The sequence below is a fragment of the Cyprinus carpio genome, chromosome A4 (genome assembly GCF_018340385.1).
Source record: "Cyprinus carpio isolate SPL01 chromosome A4, ASM1834038v1, whole genome shotgun sequence".
Lineage (NCBI taxonomy): Eukaryota > Metazoa > Chordata > Actinopteri > Cypriniformes > Cyprinidae > Cyprinus > Cyprinus carpio.
Window position 1 is genome coordinate 5,181,410 of NC_056575.1, and position 16,886 is coordinate 5,198,295.

Genomic DNA, 16,886 nt, shown 5'->3' on the forward strand with positions numbered 1-16,886 from the left:
CATACACAGTTTAACCATCTTTTACATTCTTTGGCAAATGATTGATGCATGTTTTATTATGTGTGTCTGTGTAGGAATTCTTGAAAGACAAAGCTCAGTGAGAGGAGGCTCTGGAGAGGTGCAAGGAGAAGAAAACAGCAACATATCAGTTGTTGAAAAGAAAAACCAAAAAGGGTCAGCCCAACCTTAACCTGCATATGGAGCTGTTGCTGCAAAAGATTGAAGCTCAGCGCAAATAATTCAGTATCATCCATAAAATCAGACTGGAATCACACAATAAACTGCAGTTTGGGTTGTTTTTTTGTTTTTGACCTCAAGAATGTGTTTTTTTTGTTTTTGTGGTAATGATTGTTTTAATTTGAATATTAAATTATACTCTTCTCAAGTTAATTCAAGCTAACAGTAATGAACTGATGCTATGACAGTAAGCTTATGGAAAAACATGAAGCTTTATTTTTATCATTATATTTAGGTAAATAATGCTGTCAGCAGTAGTGCCTAAAAATACTTTCTTAAACATTTATAGCATAACTTTCTTCTTTTCTCTAACGACTCTTTTAAAAGTATTTTTGTGACATGATGATGGAATGATATCTTTTGTTTATTAGGTGAAAAGCATTGATATCAAAATAGTAATAAAAGACAATGCTACAATACAAATATTTAAATTTTCATACAAAAATATTTAAAATAACATAAAAACATAAGTCATTGATGCATTAGCAATATGAGAAGCTCCCAGCAGCTCCAGTAACTGTAATATGATTTCATGAACAGAGGCAGAGGGTGTGGTCATTGAGTCATATGGCCCCTCCTTCTTTATTTGACTCCTCCCCCACATCATAGTCTGTTTTTAAAAACAAGCAAATTCACATTAATTTTTATAAATGCATCACAATTTAGTTTAAATAGGGTTTAAATGAGAGACATAATGATTAAAAGTAGATTATGTAAAAAGATGAGAAAAACATACCTAACAGGTTTCTCATCTTCATTGCTTTTCTTCACATCATCATACTCCTGATCTCCCTCTGATACACATGTGAAATAAAACCTCACATTGTAATGTGTAACACATCTTGTGTCATTCATCTCATTCTCCTCATGACTGTCTGAGACTATTAGATTAAACCTGATAAAGCCATGATGATTCATTAATGGTAGAAACACATGTTCAATATATCATAAAAACATATATAAGAGTGATATTAAATTGCAGTTCTGTGTGACTCACTCGTTACACCTTGAAAGTTCTGTCCAATAATGATGATGTCATCATAATGCTCTAGTGTGTCCACTACACATACATGAAGATACAAACAGAACAAATGTCACATCATCATATCAGTACGATATGAGAAGAGAGAGAAAAGGTTTTATATCAGAGCTGTCCAAACCTGTTCCTGAAGGGACACTGTCCTGCAGAGTTTAGCTCCAACCCTAATTAAACACACCTGTCCTGAACCAAAGTAATCAAGGTCTTCAGACTCACTAAGTGCTTTTTAAATGGAATACACATCCTAGCGAGGATACATCCTTCCTAGTCCAGTCCTCCTGAGGATTCAAGGCTAGAGTCCTCTCAGCATTAAATGCCAGAATGATACGGTCTACTTAGTGCACATGTCTACGTCATAAATTTTCTGTCACAGCAGAAAAATACTAGAATTATAATTTGAATAATACTTAATGCTGAACAATTTATTTATTAACTAACTTTCTTATAATGCAGTATAGGTAATGACTGTCTGTGGTCTCTCACTGGTTTACATTACACATAGTTTAGCATTATGTGATTCTTTTACAACTAAAGAAATAAAAACAATGCCTTCACCTCAAATATATATATATATATATATGATTTATATTTATATTTTTTTTTTAATTTTTGTATTGATTTTTGTATTGCATAACATAAGGAAATTGAAAAAGCTCAGTGCTGCAGTGTTGCATTCGCTAGAAACTTCCAGACAAGTGTGTTGGAGCTGGATGAAGCTAAACTCTTGGCCCTCCAGGAGCAGGACTGGACACCCCTGCTTTATTTATTTTAAATATATAACCTAATTACAGAATAACAGAGTAGGTGGTATATTTAGGCATATTGGGATATTTTTTAGAAACAAAATGTAATATATTTTCTTGCAGGTCTTGAGACCTGCCATTGTTGACATCATCATAATATGCAGTGTTGAACACTATTTCTAATAAGATTTTTGTTTTAGTATTTTGAACAGTTGAACATTCACTGGTGACATATTTCATTTACTGGAAGAATTATATTTGTGTGATTTTGAGTGTGAATTACATTTTCTCTTTTTTTTATTTGTTTTATTTTTAGGTGTTAATTTGAAATAATTGCAGCTCTCTAACCTGAGAGAAGCTCATCAGCATCTTCATACCCAGAATGCAGTTCTTCAGATATGAGACTCCCTGTTAAAGAAGAGCAGAACAGTCAGAAACATGTTCATTATTACAAACAGACTGAATCCTCATTTTCTCTGGATCAAAAAGCAGTGACAAAAAAACACAACAAAAATGTAAATTACTTGCATTTTAAAAACATTAGAGATAAACGTTTTAGTATTTTCAATAGTTGAGTCATCGGTGACATATTTCATTTACTGGAATGAATATATTTCAGCTCTCTAACCTGAGAGAAGCTCATCAGCATTTTCATACCCAGAATGCAATTCTTCAGAGATAAGCCTCCCTTTTAAAGGAGAGCAGAACAGTCAGAAACGTTCATCATTACAAACAGACTGAATCCTCATTTTCTCTGGATCATAAAGCATTGTGTTAGTGACAATACAACAAAAATGTCAATTACTTGCATTTTAAAAACATTAGAGACAGAATGTTTTTGTTGGGCCAATTAGCAAACACACACACACACGTATCCTCACATGAACCCCTTTCATCACTGCCTTCCAGAAATACACTCAGGATGAGACACAGTCTGACACACACACACACACACACACACACACGTATCCTCACATGAACCTGTTTCTCACTGCCTTCCAGAAATACACTCAGGAAGAGACGCAGTCTGACACACACACACACACACACACACACACACACACACACACACACACACACACACACACACTCACTCAAACACACACACACACACACACACGTTGGTATGTGTGGTTTATGGGGACTCTCTATAGGTGTAATGGTTTTTATTCTGTACAAACTGTATTTTCTATTGCCCTACCTCAACCCTACACCTAACCCTACCCCTCACAGGAAACTTTGTGCATTTTTGGATTTTTAAAAAAACTCATTCTGAATGATTTATAAGCCTTTTGAATTACGGGGACACTGGAAATGTCCTCATAAATCACCTCCTCATTGTAATACCTATGTCATAACCATGTCATTATACAAATTTGTGTCCTCATAAACCACATAAACACGCTCACACACACACACACACACACACGTATCCTCACATGAACCTGTTTCTCACTGCCTTCCAGAAATACACTCAGGAAGAGACACAGTCTGACACACACACACACACACACACACACACACACACACACACACACACACACACACATATGAACATGCACCTGCAGCTCTGTGGTTTTCTGTCAGGAATTCTGTGGTTTGAAGCAGGAGGTTTAACAGGACTAATAATAGATGAACATCAACTGTCTGACAGACTCTTATTAATGGTATTAAATAAGATTGATGGCTCATGTCTCACCCCTCTGAGTGAAGTGATTGTGTCTGTGCTGAATCTCCTCATAAACGGCCTCAGACATCCTCCTGTGTCTCCTCTCAGAGAGAGCTGTGAGTGTAGACAGACAAACCTGCTGTCAGTTCACAACACATGACTGATCACACACTGAATAAGACACAATATGACAGTCTCTGGATCTCTCCTACCTCTCTTCATCACTCTGTTCTGCTGAATCAGTGTAAGCAGTGGCACTAAGCAGTAAGAGCACAACTCCCAGAATAATCACAAGCACTGGGGGAGACGCTGCTGGAGGAGTTTGTGGAGGAGCAACTGATGTTGAGCGCACTGGAGGAGAAACTGGAGGAGAAGTTGTGCCAGGAGTAGTGGACACTGACACATCTGGCAAAACAGACACAAACACATTCAAAATTATGACTACAAAAAATGATCTAAAAATTAACATTATTGCTCAGTGTTTGCTGTGACCTGCACAGGTGAGTCCAGCGTGCTCTTTGCGGGAGCAGTCAGTGTGGTTATTTAGGGAGTGAGGACAGTCCCACAGGTGAATCTCATTCCCTCTGCACTCGACTTTGTTCATCCACACAACACCTTCACCAGCACCAAAGAATGAATTCCCATCAGCCCTCAGTGCTGCTCCACAACCCAGCTGCCTGCAGACCACCTGAGCATCGCTGATGTCCCACTGATCATCACAGACTGAGCCCCACACAGCGTTATGATACACCTCCAGCCTCCCAGAGCACCGGCCCTCCCCTCCACGCAGTCTGAGAGGAACATGATCTAAAACACACACATCAGAGCTTAGCTGCTTCAGCACAACATTTACAACAAAACACACACTAATAATGAAGCCAGAGGCTTTTAAAACTGTGACTATTTTCTGAGGTTAATAATTCCTATATTAAAAAAATGCAGCTATTAATAATTTAACAGTAATTTGCTAGGAAAATATAGTCTTACATTAACAAACATTCAACAGATTTGTTGTGAATAAACTTACTTGCACACTGTCTCTGGTAAGGAGATGGTGAGGTAAAACATGTCAGACGACTCTGAGGCGACTCACGAGTTTCCTCCTCTGAGATTATAACATGATAAAAAAAGAAAAGTGAACAGAATATTAGGATGATACATCTGACATCTCTCACATTTTACCCTCACAAATCATTTTACTCTTCCCATCAGCTCACTTTAGCTCTCAGAAACATTTAAGTTCACTTACCCCATTAGACATAAAAATGTATGTACAGAAGGTGATTTTATAAATGCAGGTGAGACAAAAAATAATGACCATGGACACCAAATGTACCTGCAATGATAGAATCGCCCAGAAGGATTATTACTGAGACCATATTAAATTATTTAAATATCATCCAACCTGAACAGGTGATTTTGGCCACTTCGTCTTCACCACAGTCATTCTGTCCCCAGAGTGAAGATGGACACTGCCATAAAGTGGAATCATGTGGTCGACATGTAACTTTATCCAGCCAGTTAGGAGCTGATTCCACTCTTGCTGTAGAATCAGACAAAACACCAGATCTTCCACAGTTCAGCTCCTGACAGATCAGACTCGCTGTGTCTCCGTTCATCTGGTTCCAGCACACATTACCCCAGGATCCATTGTAGAAAACCTCCACATTCCCTTCACAGCCCTCAGTTAACCTGATCTCTTTAAACTCTAGATAGAAAAGGATGTGCATTTAAACAATTAAAATTCAGATTGTGATAAAGCTAAAATATGCACCAAAACAGTGATTTAATATGAGGCTGATGCATGCTGCAAGCACTGATTGCATCTAAAAACAGATTAGCAAAACATATTAAAAATAGCTTCATAATTTGTTATTAAAATACAGAGAAATTCTGTGTTAATAATACAGTAATATCATTGCAACCATATGACTGTTTTGTATTCTGTATTCTGCACTCAAAAAAGTAAACTAGCCACTTGTTTGATTTGCAAAATACAAATATGTCTGATTAATAAGAATATAACACGTTTACTTATGTTAAATGATTCATTCTTGTTATTTGCAACTAAATTATTATTCGAAGCAGTGCAAGTTTACTTGATTTGATTAGATGCATAATGGGTGCTACGAATAAATCATGTTCATTCAACAATTTATTTTTTTTGAGTGTGTTTTTTTCTTAGGAAGACCGTATATATTTAAAATTATAAAGTCATTTATTCTCAAATCAATATTTTGTGTTGAAGTATTTTGTAAGTAGTCATGAACTGTAAAGTCAGACACAAAACAAACCCCTTCAGACCTTTCATTCCTGATCACCATGGAGTTGAATGATTGCAAGGTATATTTTTTGAAAAACAACTATTTCTTTGATAAACATTTCCTCTAGTGTACTGTTTACCTGAGCACACAACTCCTACATCCTCCTTGTGTTGACAGTCATGTTTTCCCCAGCCTGGAGAAGAGCAGCTCCACAGGGACGCCTCATTCCCCTCACACTCCACCTCATCCAGCCATATGGGTCCAGAACCAGGACCAAACCAGGCTGGTACCCGCTGGTTACTGAGGGCCACTCCACACTGCAGCTGTCTGCACACCACATGAGCATCTTTAATATCCCAGGAGTCATCACACACTGTCCCCCATGAGCCGCTGTGAAAAACCTCTAGCCTCCCTGCACAGTCTCCCCCAGAACCCACCAGCCTGATGGACCCACGACCTGATATTCAGAGACAGAAAAACACATTATTGACCACGAACAACTGAAGAATCTGCTCAGATGTTGTTTTTCTCACCAAGGCAGGTGATTGACAGCTGTTGTGTGGAGCTGCAGTTGAGAGTTTGTGGAGAGCTGCAGTTCCCCAGATGTGCTTCATTCCCAGAGCACTGGAAGCCCGTCACACACTCATGACTGTGTTCAGGACTGGATGAAGAGGAGCCGTAAAAGTTCAGCACAGAGCCACAGCCCAGCTGTCTGCAGACCACAGAGGATTCAGTGAGAGTCCAGGAGTCCAGCAGAACTCTCCTCCAGACCTGATGGATGAAAACTTCCACCTCCCCCTCACACTGTCTCTCTCCAGACAACCGCACCAGACCATCATGAAGAGCCAGAGAGGAATCTGAAGAGAGTATTTATTTATCATTCAGTATATATCTAAATTATACTTAGAAGTAGTTTTAGTCTGACTTCATAACGGCATGAATGGACTCACTAGAGCAGATGACTCCAACATCTCGACTATGTGAACATTCAGCTCGACTCCATGAAGAGATGGAACATTCTGAGAGTTTTGTTTCACTCCCGTCACAATCAAACACATCAGCCCAGATTTCACCACTTCCCTCTCCAAACCAGTCTGATCCCACAACAGACACAGCAATCCCACAATTCAGCTGTCTACAGAGGACACTGGCAGGTCTCATATCCAGCATGCATCACACACTGTGCCCCATTTACTGAAGTACTGATGTTCAACTCGACCAGAACAGATGTCAGGACCGTTTACCAGCCTGAGATCAGTGTAACCTGGACAAAGAACAGAGAGTTTAGTTTAACATTATGAAAAAAGCAAGAAATGTGTTTTTTTAAAAACTAGTTTGTGATTCTCAATAAGTAACTACTGCTTTATTACCAGAACAGAACAGTCCAATGGCATTCTCATGGGTGCAATTTTGTTTGAGAGAAGATGATGTTGGACACAAAGATATATAGGATTCATTTCCTCTACACTGAATCTCTTGTGTCCACATCTGAGTGTCTCCTTTGTCAAAAGCAGCTGCTCCCAGCACCTGTACAGGAGCCCCACAGTCCAGCTCTCTACACACAACCTCTGCATCCTGCTGGTCAAAGGCAGCGTCACACACTGAAACCCACATCCAGTCATGAGGCACTTCTACTCTGCCAGAACAGCGAGATCCTCCGACCAGCCTGACTCCTTAAATGAAAAATTCACAAATTCAATGATATTTGCTAATTCTTGTCCTAATATTACTTTATAAAGCTAAACCAGATGCCTTTCATCAATTATCAGCAGTTTTTTTATTTGTGTGTGTGTGTGTGTGTGTGTGTGTGTGTGTGTGTGTGTGTGTGTGTGTGTGTGTGTGTGTGTGTGTGTATAAAATTCACATACATTTCTTGCATTTTTTTGCACATAAGAGTGAATATGTTTTCATTTAATGAATGTCAGAAAAAAAAGTGAACAAAATGCACCCAGCATGTCATTAAAATGCATTTTGTCTGTGAAATGCTCAATCTTTGAATGAGATACTATGTATTTTTGATTCTCAAATGGAATCGTCTGGAACAAAAAATGCATATTGTCCACAAAATGCTTTTTGTGTGTTCCATATCATCATTCAACACGTCACATAATACTTATAATACATAATACTTCACTCTTCAGGCACCTGACATAACACTGAATGTGGGGCAAAAAAATTTATCCATCTTGGAATTCTGTGGGAGAAAAGATTAGTAATTATGAAATAAGTCTAGATGATCTTACCAGAGCAGATGACTCCAGCATCTTTAGTATGATTAGCTTCTATTCCCCATCCACTGAATCTACAGTTTGTCAATGTAAACTCTGATCCAGTACACTGTAAATTGGAAACCCAGACATTTCCTGATCCTTCACCAAAGTAGGCACTCTTTGGTGCAGTTAAAGCCTCTCCACAGCCAAGTTCTCTACACACCACTTCAGCATCAGGCAAATCCCAGTCAACATCATGCACTGTTCCCCACTCACCATCATGAAGAACCTCCACTCTACCAGCACAGAGACTGTTACCACCTACTAATCTCACTGTTTCTGAAGGTAAAAGGACACAAGAAAGATAAAGTTTTATTTTTTTACAATATTACTCAAGAATTTTGTCAAAACTCATAGTTCATGTGTTGTTCACCTACCAGCACATAAAACGCTCACATCGTTCTCATGGGAACAAAATTGTGAAGGTGAATAAACTTACTTGCACACTGTCTCTGGTAAGGAGATGGTGAGGTAAAACATGTCAGACGACTCTGAGGCGACTCACGAGTTTCCTCCTCTGAGATTTTAACATGATAAAAAAAAAGATGATTGAACAGAATATTAGGATGATACATCTGACATCTCTCACGTTTTCCCATCACAAATCATTTTACTCTTCCCATCAGCTCACTTTAGTTCTCAGAAACATTTAAGTTTACTTACCCCATTAGACATAAAAATGTATGTACAGAAGGGTGATTTTATAAATGCAGGTGAAACAAAAAATAATGACCATGGACACCAAATGTACCTTCAATTATAGAATCGCCCAGAAGGATTATTATTGAGACCATATTAAATTATTTAAATATCGTCCAACCTGAGCAGGTGATTTTGGCCACTTCATCTTCACCACATTCATTCTGTCCCCAGGGTGAAGATGGACACTGCCATAAAGTGGAATCATGTGGTCGACATGTAACTTTATCCAGCCAGTTAGGAGATGATTCCACTCTTGCTGTAGAATCAGACAAAACACCAGATCTTCCACAGTTCAGCTCCTGACAGATCAGACTCACTGTGTCTCCGTCCATCTGGTTCCAGCACACATTACCCCAGGATCCATTGTAGAAAACCTCCAGATTCCCTTCACAGCCCTCAGTTAACCTGATCTCTTTAAACTCTGGATGGAAAAGGATGTGCATTTAAACAATTAAAATTCAGATTGTGATAAAGCTAAAATATGTACCAAAACAGTGATTTAATATGAGGCTTATGCATGCTGCAAGCACTAATTGCATAAAAACAGATAAGCAAAACATATTAAAAATAGCTCCATAATTTGTTATTAAAATACAGCGAAATTCTGTATTAATAATACAGTAATATCATTGCAACCATATTATTGTTTTGTATTCTGGAGTGAACAATTTATTTCTTAGGAAGACAGTATGCATTTAAAATTATAAAGTAATTTACTCTCAAATCAATATTTTGTGTTGAAGTATTTGGTAAGTAGTCATGAACTGTAAAGTCAGACAGTCATTAACTCCAAACAAACCCCTTCAGACCCCTTTCGTTCCTGATCACCATGGAGTTGAATGATTACATGGTATATTTTCTGAAAAACAACTATTTCTTTGATAAAAATTTCGTCTAGTGTAATGTTTACCTGAGCACACGACTCCTACATCCTCCAAGTGTTGACAGTCATGTTTTCCCCCAGCCTGGAGAAGAGCAGCTCCACAGGGACGTCTCATTCCCCTCACACTCCACCTCATCCAGCCATATGGGTCCAGGACCAGGACCAAACCAGGCTGGTACCTGCTGGTTACTGAGGGCCACTCCACACTGCAGCTGTCTGCACACCACATGAGCATCTTTAATATCCCAGGAGTCATCACACACTGTCCCCCATGAGCCGCTGTGAAAAACCTCCAGCCTCCCTGCACAGTCTCCCCCAGAACCCACCAGCCTGATGGACCCCCGACCTGATATTCAGAGATAGAAAAACACATTATTGACCATGAACAACTGAAGAATCTGTCCAGATGCTGTTCTTCTCACCAAGGCAGGTGATTGACAGCTGTTGTGTGGAGCTGCAGTTGAGAGTTTGTGGAGAGCTGCAGTTCCCCAGATGAGCTTCACTCCCAGAGCACTGGAAGCCCGTCACACACTCATGACTGTGTTCAGGACTGGATGAAGAGGAGCTGGAGAAGTTCAGCACAGAGCCACAGCCCAGCTGTCTGCAGACCACAGAGGATTCAGTGAGACTCCAGGAGTCCAGCAGAACTCTCCTCCAGACCTGATGGATGAAAACTTCCACCTCCCCCTCACACTGTCTCTCTCCAGACAACCGCACCAGACCGTCATGAAGAGCCAGAGAGGAATCTGAAGAGAAGATGTGATGTTTTACTAAAATACTGCATGTGTGTTTAAGACCACAGAGGAACATTTATGTAATAAATATGCTTTATATCAATATTACATTTATAAAATTCAAAACTTAAATGACACAATCATTAATCTTCAGTCTGAAATGTAAGGGGGATAAATATTGTATTTTGTATAAGATTAGGTTTTCCAGTAGCATAATGTCAGTAAATGTTGCAGTAATATGGACTCACTAGAGCAGATGACTCCAACATCTCGACTATGTGAACGTTCAGCTCGACTCCATGAAGAGATGGAACATTCTGAGAGTTTTGTTTCATTCCCGTCACAATCAAACACATCAGTCCAGACTTCATCACTTCCCACTCCAAACCAGTCTGATCCCACAACAGACACAGCAATCCCACAATTCAGCTGTCTACAGAGGACACTGGCAGCTCTCATATCCCAGCATGCATCACACACTGTGCCCCATTTACTGAAGTACTGATGTTCAACTCGACCAGAACAGATGTCAGGACCGTTTGTCAGTCTGAGATCAGTGTAACCTGGAGAAAGAACACAGAGTTTACTGAGATTGTAAGTAAGAGAACAGAGATAATCTGAGTAATTCTCATGTTCTTAGTTCTGTTTAATACAGTCACTCAGAGTTTATAATGATGGTACTGATCAAACAATTACATTTTAGTAAATGTAACAATTGGATTTGTTAAATAAATAGGTAAAACATTTTACCAGAACATATCAGTCCGACATCATTTTCATGGGTGCAGTTTATTTTATGTGAGTTTGATGATGAACAGTGTCGAATGTGTGATTCGTCTCCTCTGCACTGAATCTCTTGTGTCCACATCTGAGCGTCTCCTTTACCAAAAGCAGCTGCTCCCAGCACCTGTACAGGAGCCCCACAGTCCAGCTCTCTACACACAACCTCTGCATCCTGCTGGTCAAAGGCAGCGTCACACACTGAACCCCATCGTCCTCCAAAATACATTTCCACTCTTCCAGAGCACTGGTGAAACCCAGCAACAAGTCTTGACGTTCTGTATTTTATAGTTTCTGATTTTATTTACACAACAGAGAAGACCATCTGTCACTATGATTATGATACAGACATAAAACAAGACGCAATTCCTTTAATGATTTTTTAAAAGGATGAAAGTGAGCACTTTAGACCATAAAATATGCTTATTATCAATTCATTATTTAAGAATTAATCTAAAAACAAATAATACAATTATTGTAAATCGCATATCAGATGTTTATGGATAAAAGTCTGATCAGTGATGCATTAACAGGCTGATGTATGGAGCAGCTCACCTGAGCATCTGACTCCAGCATCTTCACGATGACCACAGCCACCATGAACACCCCATCCTCTTGATCTACAGTCCTTCAGTGTGGACTCTGATCCATTACAGGCCACATCATCCATCCAGATTGGTCCTGATCCTTGTCCAAAATGAGCATCACCCAGAGCCTCTACAGCTGCTCCACATCCCAGCTCTCTACACACCACTGCAGCATCAGTCTTATCCCAGTAATCACTACACACTGTTCCCCACTGACCATCATGATGAACCTCCACTCTACCACTGCAGGGACTGTTACCACCAACCAACCTAACAGTCTCAAAATCTGTACATGAAAGAGAGAAAGAGATTTAACCACTGTAGCAGTAGAACTGAATCATAAACAGTATACAGCAAAATCAAGATACAAACATTTTAGTAAATTCAAACTGTACAACTAATGTTGTAAAAAGAAAAAATTTACAAATAATCTTATCCTTAAATTGGTTGCATGTTAAAGCTCAAATCATTCATAAAATGTAATTTTTAATTAATGATTAGTGTTACAAGATCTTATTTTCTAGATATTACACAGGCCTCTATTCACTTTCTAGTGATTTGAGGCTTTCATGGAGTAACTGCTCATTTAAACACACATTTAAATTAAACTCTTTACTGTCTATTTGTGTACTCACCAGATGTGGTTAGAGTGATTATAGTGGAGAGTAAAATGAGTGTCAGACATCCCTCCATCATTTTCTGCTCGTCACACCGTCTGTTTGACTGTCAGCACAAGTTTCTCCTCTGCTCCCTCAAACACACTGAAGAAACTGGCTCCTGTGAGCCCCCTCTAGAGAGAGAGAGAGACAGACTCACAGCTGCCAATGACACTCACTGTTACCTTATTAGACACAACAGAGGAAATCATCAAACACAATCAGTGACAAATCAGAAAGCAGCATTTTTATTTTCTCCATATATATCAGTAAAGTGTGAGCGCTGATGAGCGGGACTCCTCCTCCAGTGTGAAGAGACTTCACTGAGGACAGACTCGTGTCAGTCATAAGTCAGTGTGGAGATAAAGTCACACTAAACTTAAAGCAGATTGATACAGAAACACTGCAGCTTATATTCAGCATCAAAACCTGAACCTGAACACAGCAGACACAAGCACTGATGACTGACTGCTCACTTACTGAAACTTTATTTTAAAGTAGTTGATTTTTGCTATAAATGTATAAATTAGAATAAACTGAACATTTTAAAGTTATTTTTAGAAACGTGCATAATATTAGGTGGATTTTATTTCACCATTATGATGTTCTAATCAAGCATAAAATAAACAGTATGTTAACACATTATCAAATGAACTGGCTGATTGTGTTCAACAGCAGAAGGCTATTCATACAAGATCTGTAAATAAACATTGTTTTCTGTTCTTAAGATATTCATTTGGCGTCATATAAAACTTAAGACAGTTGTATGTGTTTAACACTGTAATGTGTAATTCATCCAGCAGATGGAAGCAAAACACTTCTTATTGTAAAGAGGAGAAGACAAGAGTCTTGTCCTTGTGTCACCACATGAGGGAGCTTCTAACTTTTTTCCAGACAGAATTTTTTTATTTTTATTATTGTTATTAACAAGATCAAATTACATGTATATGACAAACACTATACATGATATAAACAATAAACATTATACATGAAATAAACAATTTCACACTAGAGGGGCTGTATACAAATGCAAATTTATATAAAAATATTAAAGCTTTCACAGTTTTAATTGCTTTTTGTTTCATAGAAAATTGTAAAATATCAATATAATGCTCCATTTCAATTCCTAAAATAAAAAAAAAAAGTTTTTTTTGCATGAGAACTTACATTTGTGAATATTAAATTTTGCATGTAAAAAATAAGATTTATCATGTAAATGTGACTGTGTTTTTCTTTGCTCAGGGCAACTGACACAAAATTAGCAACTAAAATAAATATCAGATTTAAATTTTACTAAATAATTTTTGGCTGGGTAAACCCTGTGTATGATTTTGAATGATACTTCCTTAACCTTGTTTGTAATTAAATATTGATTAGGTATTAAACAAACCTTTTTCCAAACAATATTGTCTGTTAGTTTATTCCAATATGAATAAACATAAGGCAAAGACACAATATCTCATTGAAATAAAGCTCTTATGGAACTGTTGTGTGATTTAAGAGAAAAACAGATGTTATATAAGAATTTATTATATTAGGCAGAGATCACTGTTGGATGTTAATTCTTGTCTGATGTCTGAATAACACACAAACTTCAGGAGAAATAGCACCAAAAACTATGTGTAACAGAATTTTTATAATGTGCCAAAAAAAAAAAAAAAAAAAAAAACATAAGTAACCAGACAGAAAATGTTAATTTATTTATTCACAGTTACGTTTTACATCTACAAATATAATTAATTTCAATTAGAGCTCATTTCACAGCACATTATTTTACTTTTTGTCTGCTGCTATTATATATTCTAACACTCAGAGTGACAGAATGATGTAAATACACTATAGCAGTGAGAATGATATTTCTAATATTTTGGTTGGTTTTTTGTTAATTATATTGGATTTATTGTATCGTAACAGGGTTTACCATTTTGGTGGCCCTAAGAAATTACACTTCAGGGAAGGGGGGTCCCACAGGGGGCCCCAAACACTAGCATTGTTTGTGTAGCGCTGCTGTTGGTCATCAGAGCAGTCATGTAACTTAGTAATTATTTTGACCAACAGAGAGAGCTGCAAGCACCCCTCAAAATGTCAAATAACTCCCTTTAATGCACACTAAACCCAACACGATTCTGCTCCAAAGCGGTATTCAAGACTTAGCATATCCCATCATGCATCATGTTCAGGAACGTTGTGCCCCGAAATCGTGAAATGGAGGAAAACATTTGACTCTAAGTTAAAATAATTTGATATTGCATATAATCTTATAGTAAAACAAAAAAAGTTTTTTTTTTTTTTTTTTTTTTTTTTTTACATTTTATTGAAACAAAGATGAGTATGTGTATTATGTACATCATTTACAACTGTTTTTATTGTTTAATAAGAAGCACCACAATTATTAAATTGTGTTGTCTGTTATAGGGACGACTGAACAGACATTTAGAAGTTTATTTTAAAATGCAAAATATTGAAAATCAAAATAAAGCTCTCTATACATTTGCATTTTTAAACCATCATACGTGTGTTCCATTGTTCTACACACCCTTTACTTTTGAATTACTTCAAGATATGTAAAAGTCAAAAAAGCAATATCTAATTACTTATATTTAACTATGACTTTAAAATTAAAGCTAATAAAATCTATAGTAAAAACTATTTTAAACTAATCGCGTCTTGTTTCACCATCTAGCTATTACAGCCCGTATATTTATATAAAAGGCTATGCAGGTTTATCAAAGACATTTGTATATGTGTCCAGCAGATGCCAGCAAAGCTCTTATTATAAAGAGGACCAGACGAATCTTGTCCTTGTGTCACCACATGAGGAAGCTTCTCATGTGGAAAATTCATTCACAGCTACAAATCTAATTTATTTCATGTACAGCTCATTTCACAGCACATTCATTTGATTTTTTGTCTGCTGCTATAATATATTCTAACACTCAGAATGATGTAAAAATAAAAAATAAAAAAAAAAAAGGGCGCTCGATGAAGAGGATACTTACCTACAATCAACCGAAACGAACCTGCAGCTCCATACTGTCCTGTCAGCAGTGAGAAGCTGGAATGTTGTGTGCTGCTTTGAATGACTCTGTACTGCAGGTAAGGACAATTTCCGGCCAAACGAATATTAAAAGAATCATAAATTAGCAGGACATTACCATGTTTTCATGTATAACTGCAGCATTTGTGTAGATTAAATTGTTGTGACGTCACACAACAGGCAACTGTACTGGTTTTATATTGATGGAGAAAACATCTGCACTGGGTTCTAATGTTCTGTTAAGCACGATTAAATCATAATATGTTGTAAACGTTATTATAAAGTGATTCATATGGATTATAGTGAAGATGTACTTTAAACGTCTTACAGGTTTCTGAATTACACATAACTAAACACTTATACAGCCTGATAAATGATGAATATAAAAGTAAATTGCCCATCAGACAAACAATTACAATGGTTTCATTTATGACTGCAGCACTTGTGTAGATGAAATTGCCCAGAAGACAAGTGATACTTATTTTAATTATTATTTTAATAAGTTAGACTATTTTATTTATTTATTTATTCAGCATTTATCAACTTACAAATCTCTCTATGCTTGCTGCAGCGATGCTGAGGGCTGTTAAATCACTCACGGTCATTTGGTTACATGTTTAGGATGTCTTCAACTATCACTGAGGTTGTGCTTTATAAGGTAAGAGCTTAAATTTGATTTCATGGTTTGTGTAATGTCTTATTGAAAATACACAAAAAAGTCTGAAAAGTTTTTTAAAATTATTGATATTAAAACAAGGCAAAAAATACTCTCAAGGCTTAAAAGTTTTAATACAAAAAGAAAGTTTGTGTTTGGGGGGGGGGTATGGGGGGGGGGAAAGGGTGGGGGGGGGGGGGGGGGGGGAGGGGGGGGTGGGGGGGGGGGGGGGGGGGGGGGGGGGGGGGGGGGGGGGGGGGGGGGGGGGGGGGGGGGTATAAAAACCTGAGGTGTTAACATATCAATAACAATATCCTACTCAAACTTTGTTCAGATTTGTTGAACACAGGCAGTGGATGAATCACAGAGACGAATGCCCACACTTCTTTGTTTGAACTCCTCCTCCTCCCACATCATCATAATCTGTTTATTAAATACAAAACATTAATCAGGTCAAATGCTGTTACTGGATGAATATTTACAAAAGTCCTTAACTGGAAATATTAACTAAATTAAAATAAAGATATCAAATATAATGAGAACAAAAGTGTATAATAACTACCTCAGCGGGTTTTCTCACATCTTCACTGACCTCATCATCACATCTCATCCCCCCCCCCCCCCCCCTGA

At 37.7% G+C, this 16,886-nt stretch overlaps 1 long non-coding RNA gene and 1 pseudogene across 1 annotated transcript; both read right to left on the bottom strand.

Annotated features, from left to right (window-relative positions):
* Nucleotides 1–583: 583 nt before the first annotated feature.
* LOC109098864 lies at nucleotides 584–1,451 on the bottom strand. Its single transcript, XR_006157710.1, has 3 exons — nucleotides 1,235–1,451; nucleotides 974–1,031; nucleotides 584–847 (listed from the first exon to the last, which is right to left on the bottom strand). It is a non-coding gene; the product is annotated as an uncharacterized LOC109098864 (long non-coding RNA).
* A 3,607-nt stretch (nucleotides 1,452–5,058) lies between these two features.
* LOC109079247 lies at nucleotides 5,059–12,669 on the bottom strand (annotated as a pseudogene).
* Nucleotides 12,670–16,886: the final 4,217 nt, after the last annotated feature.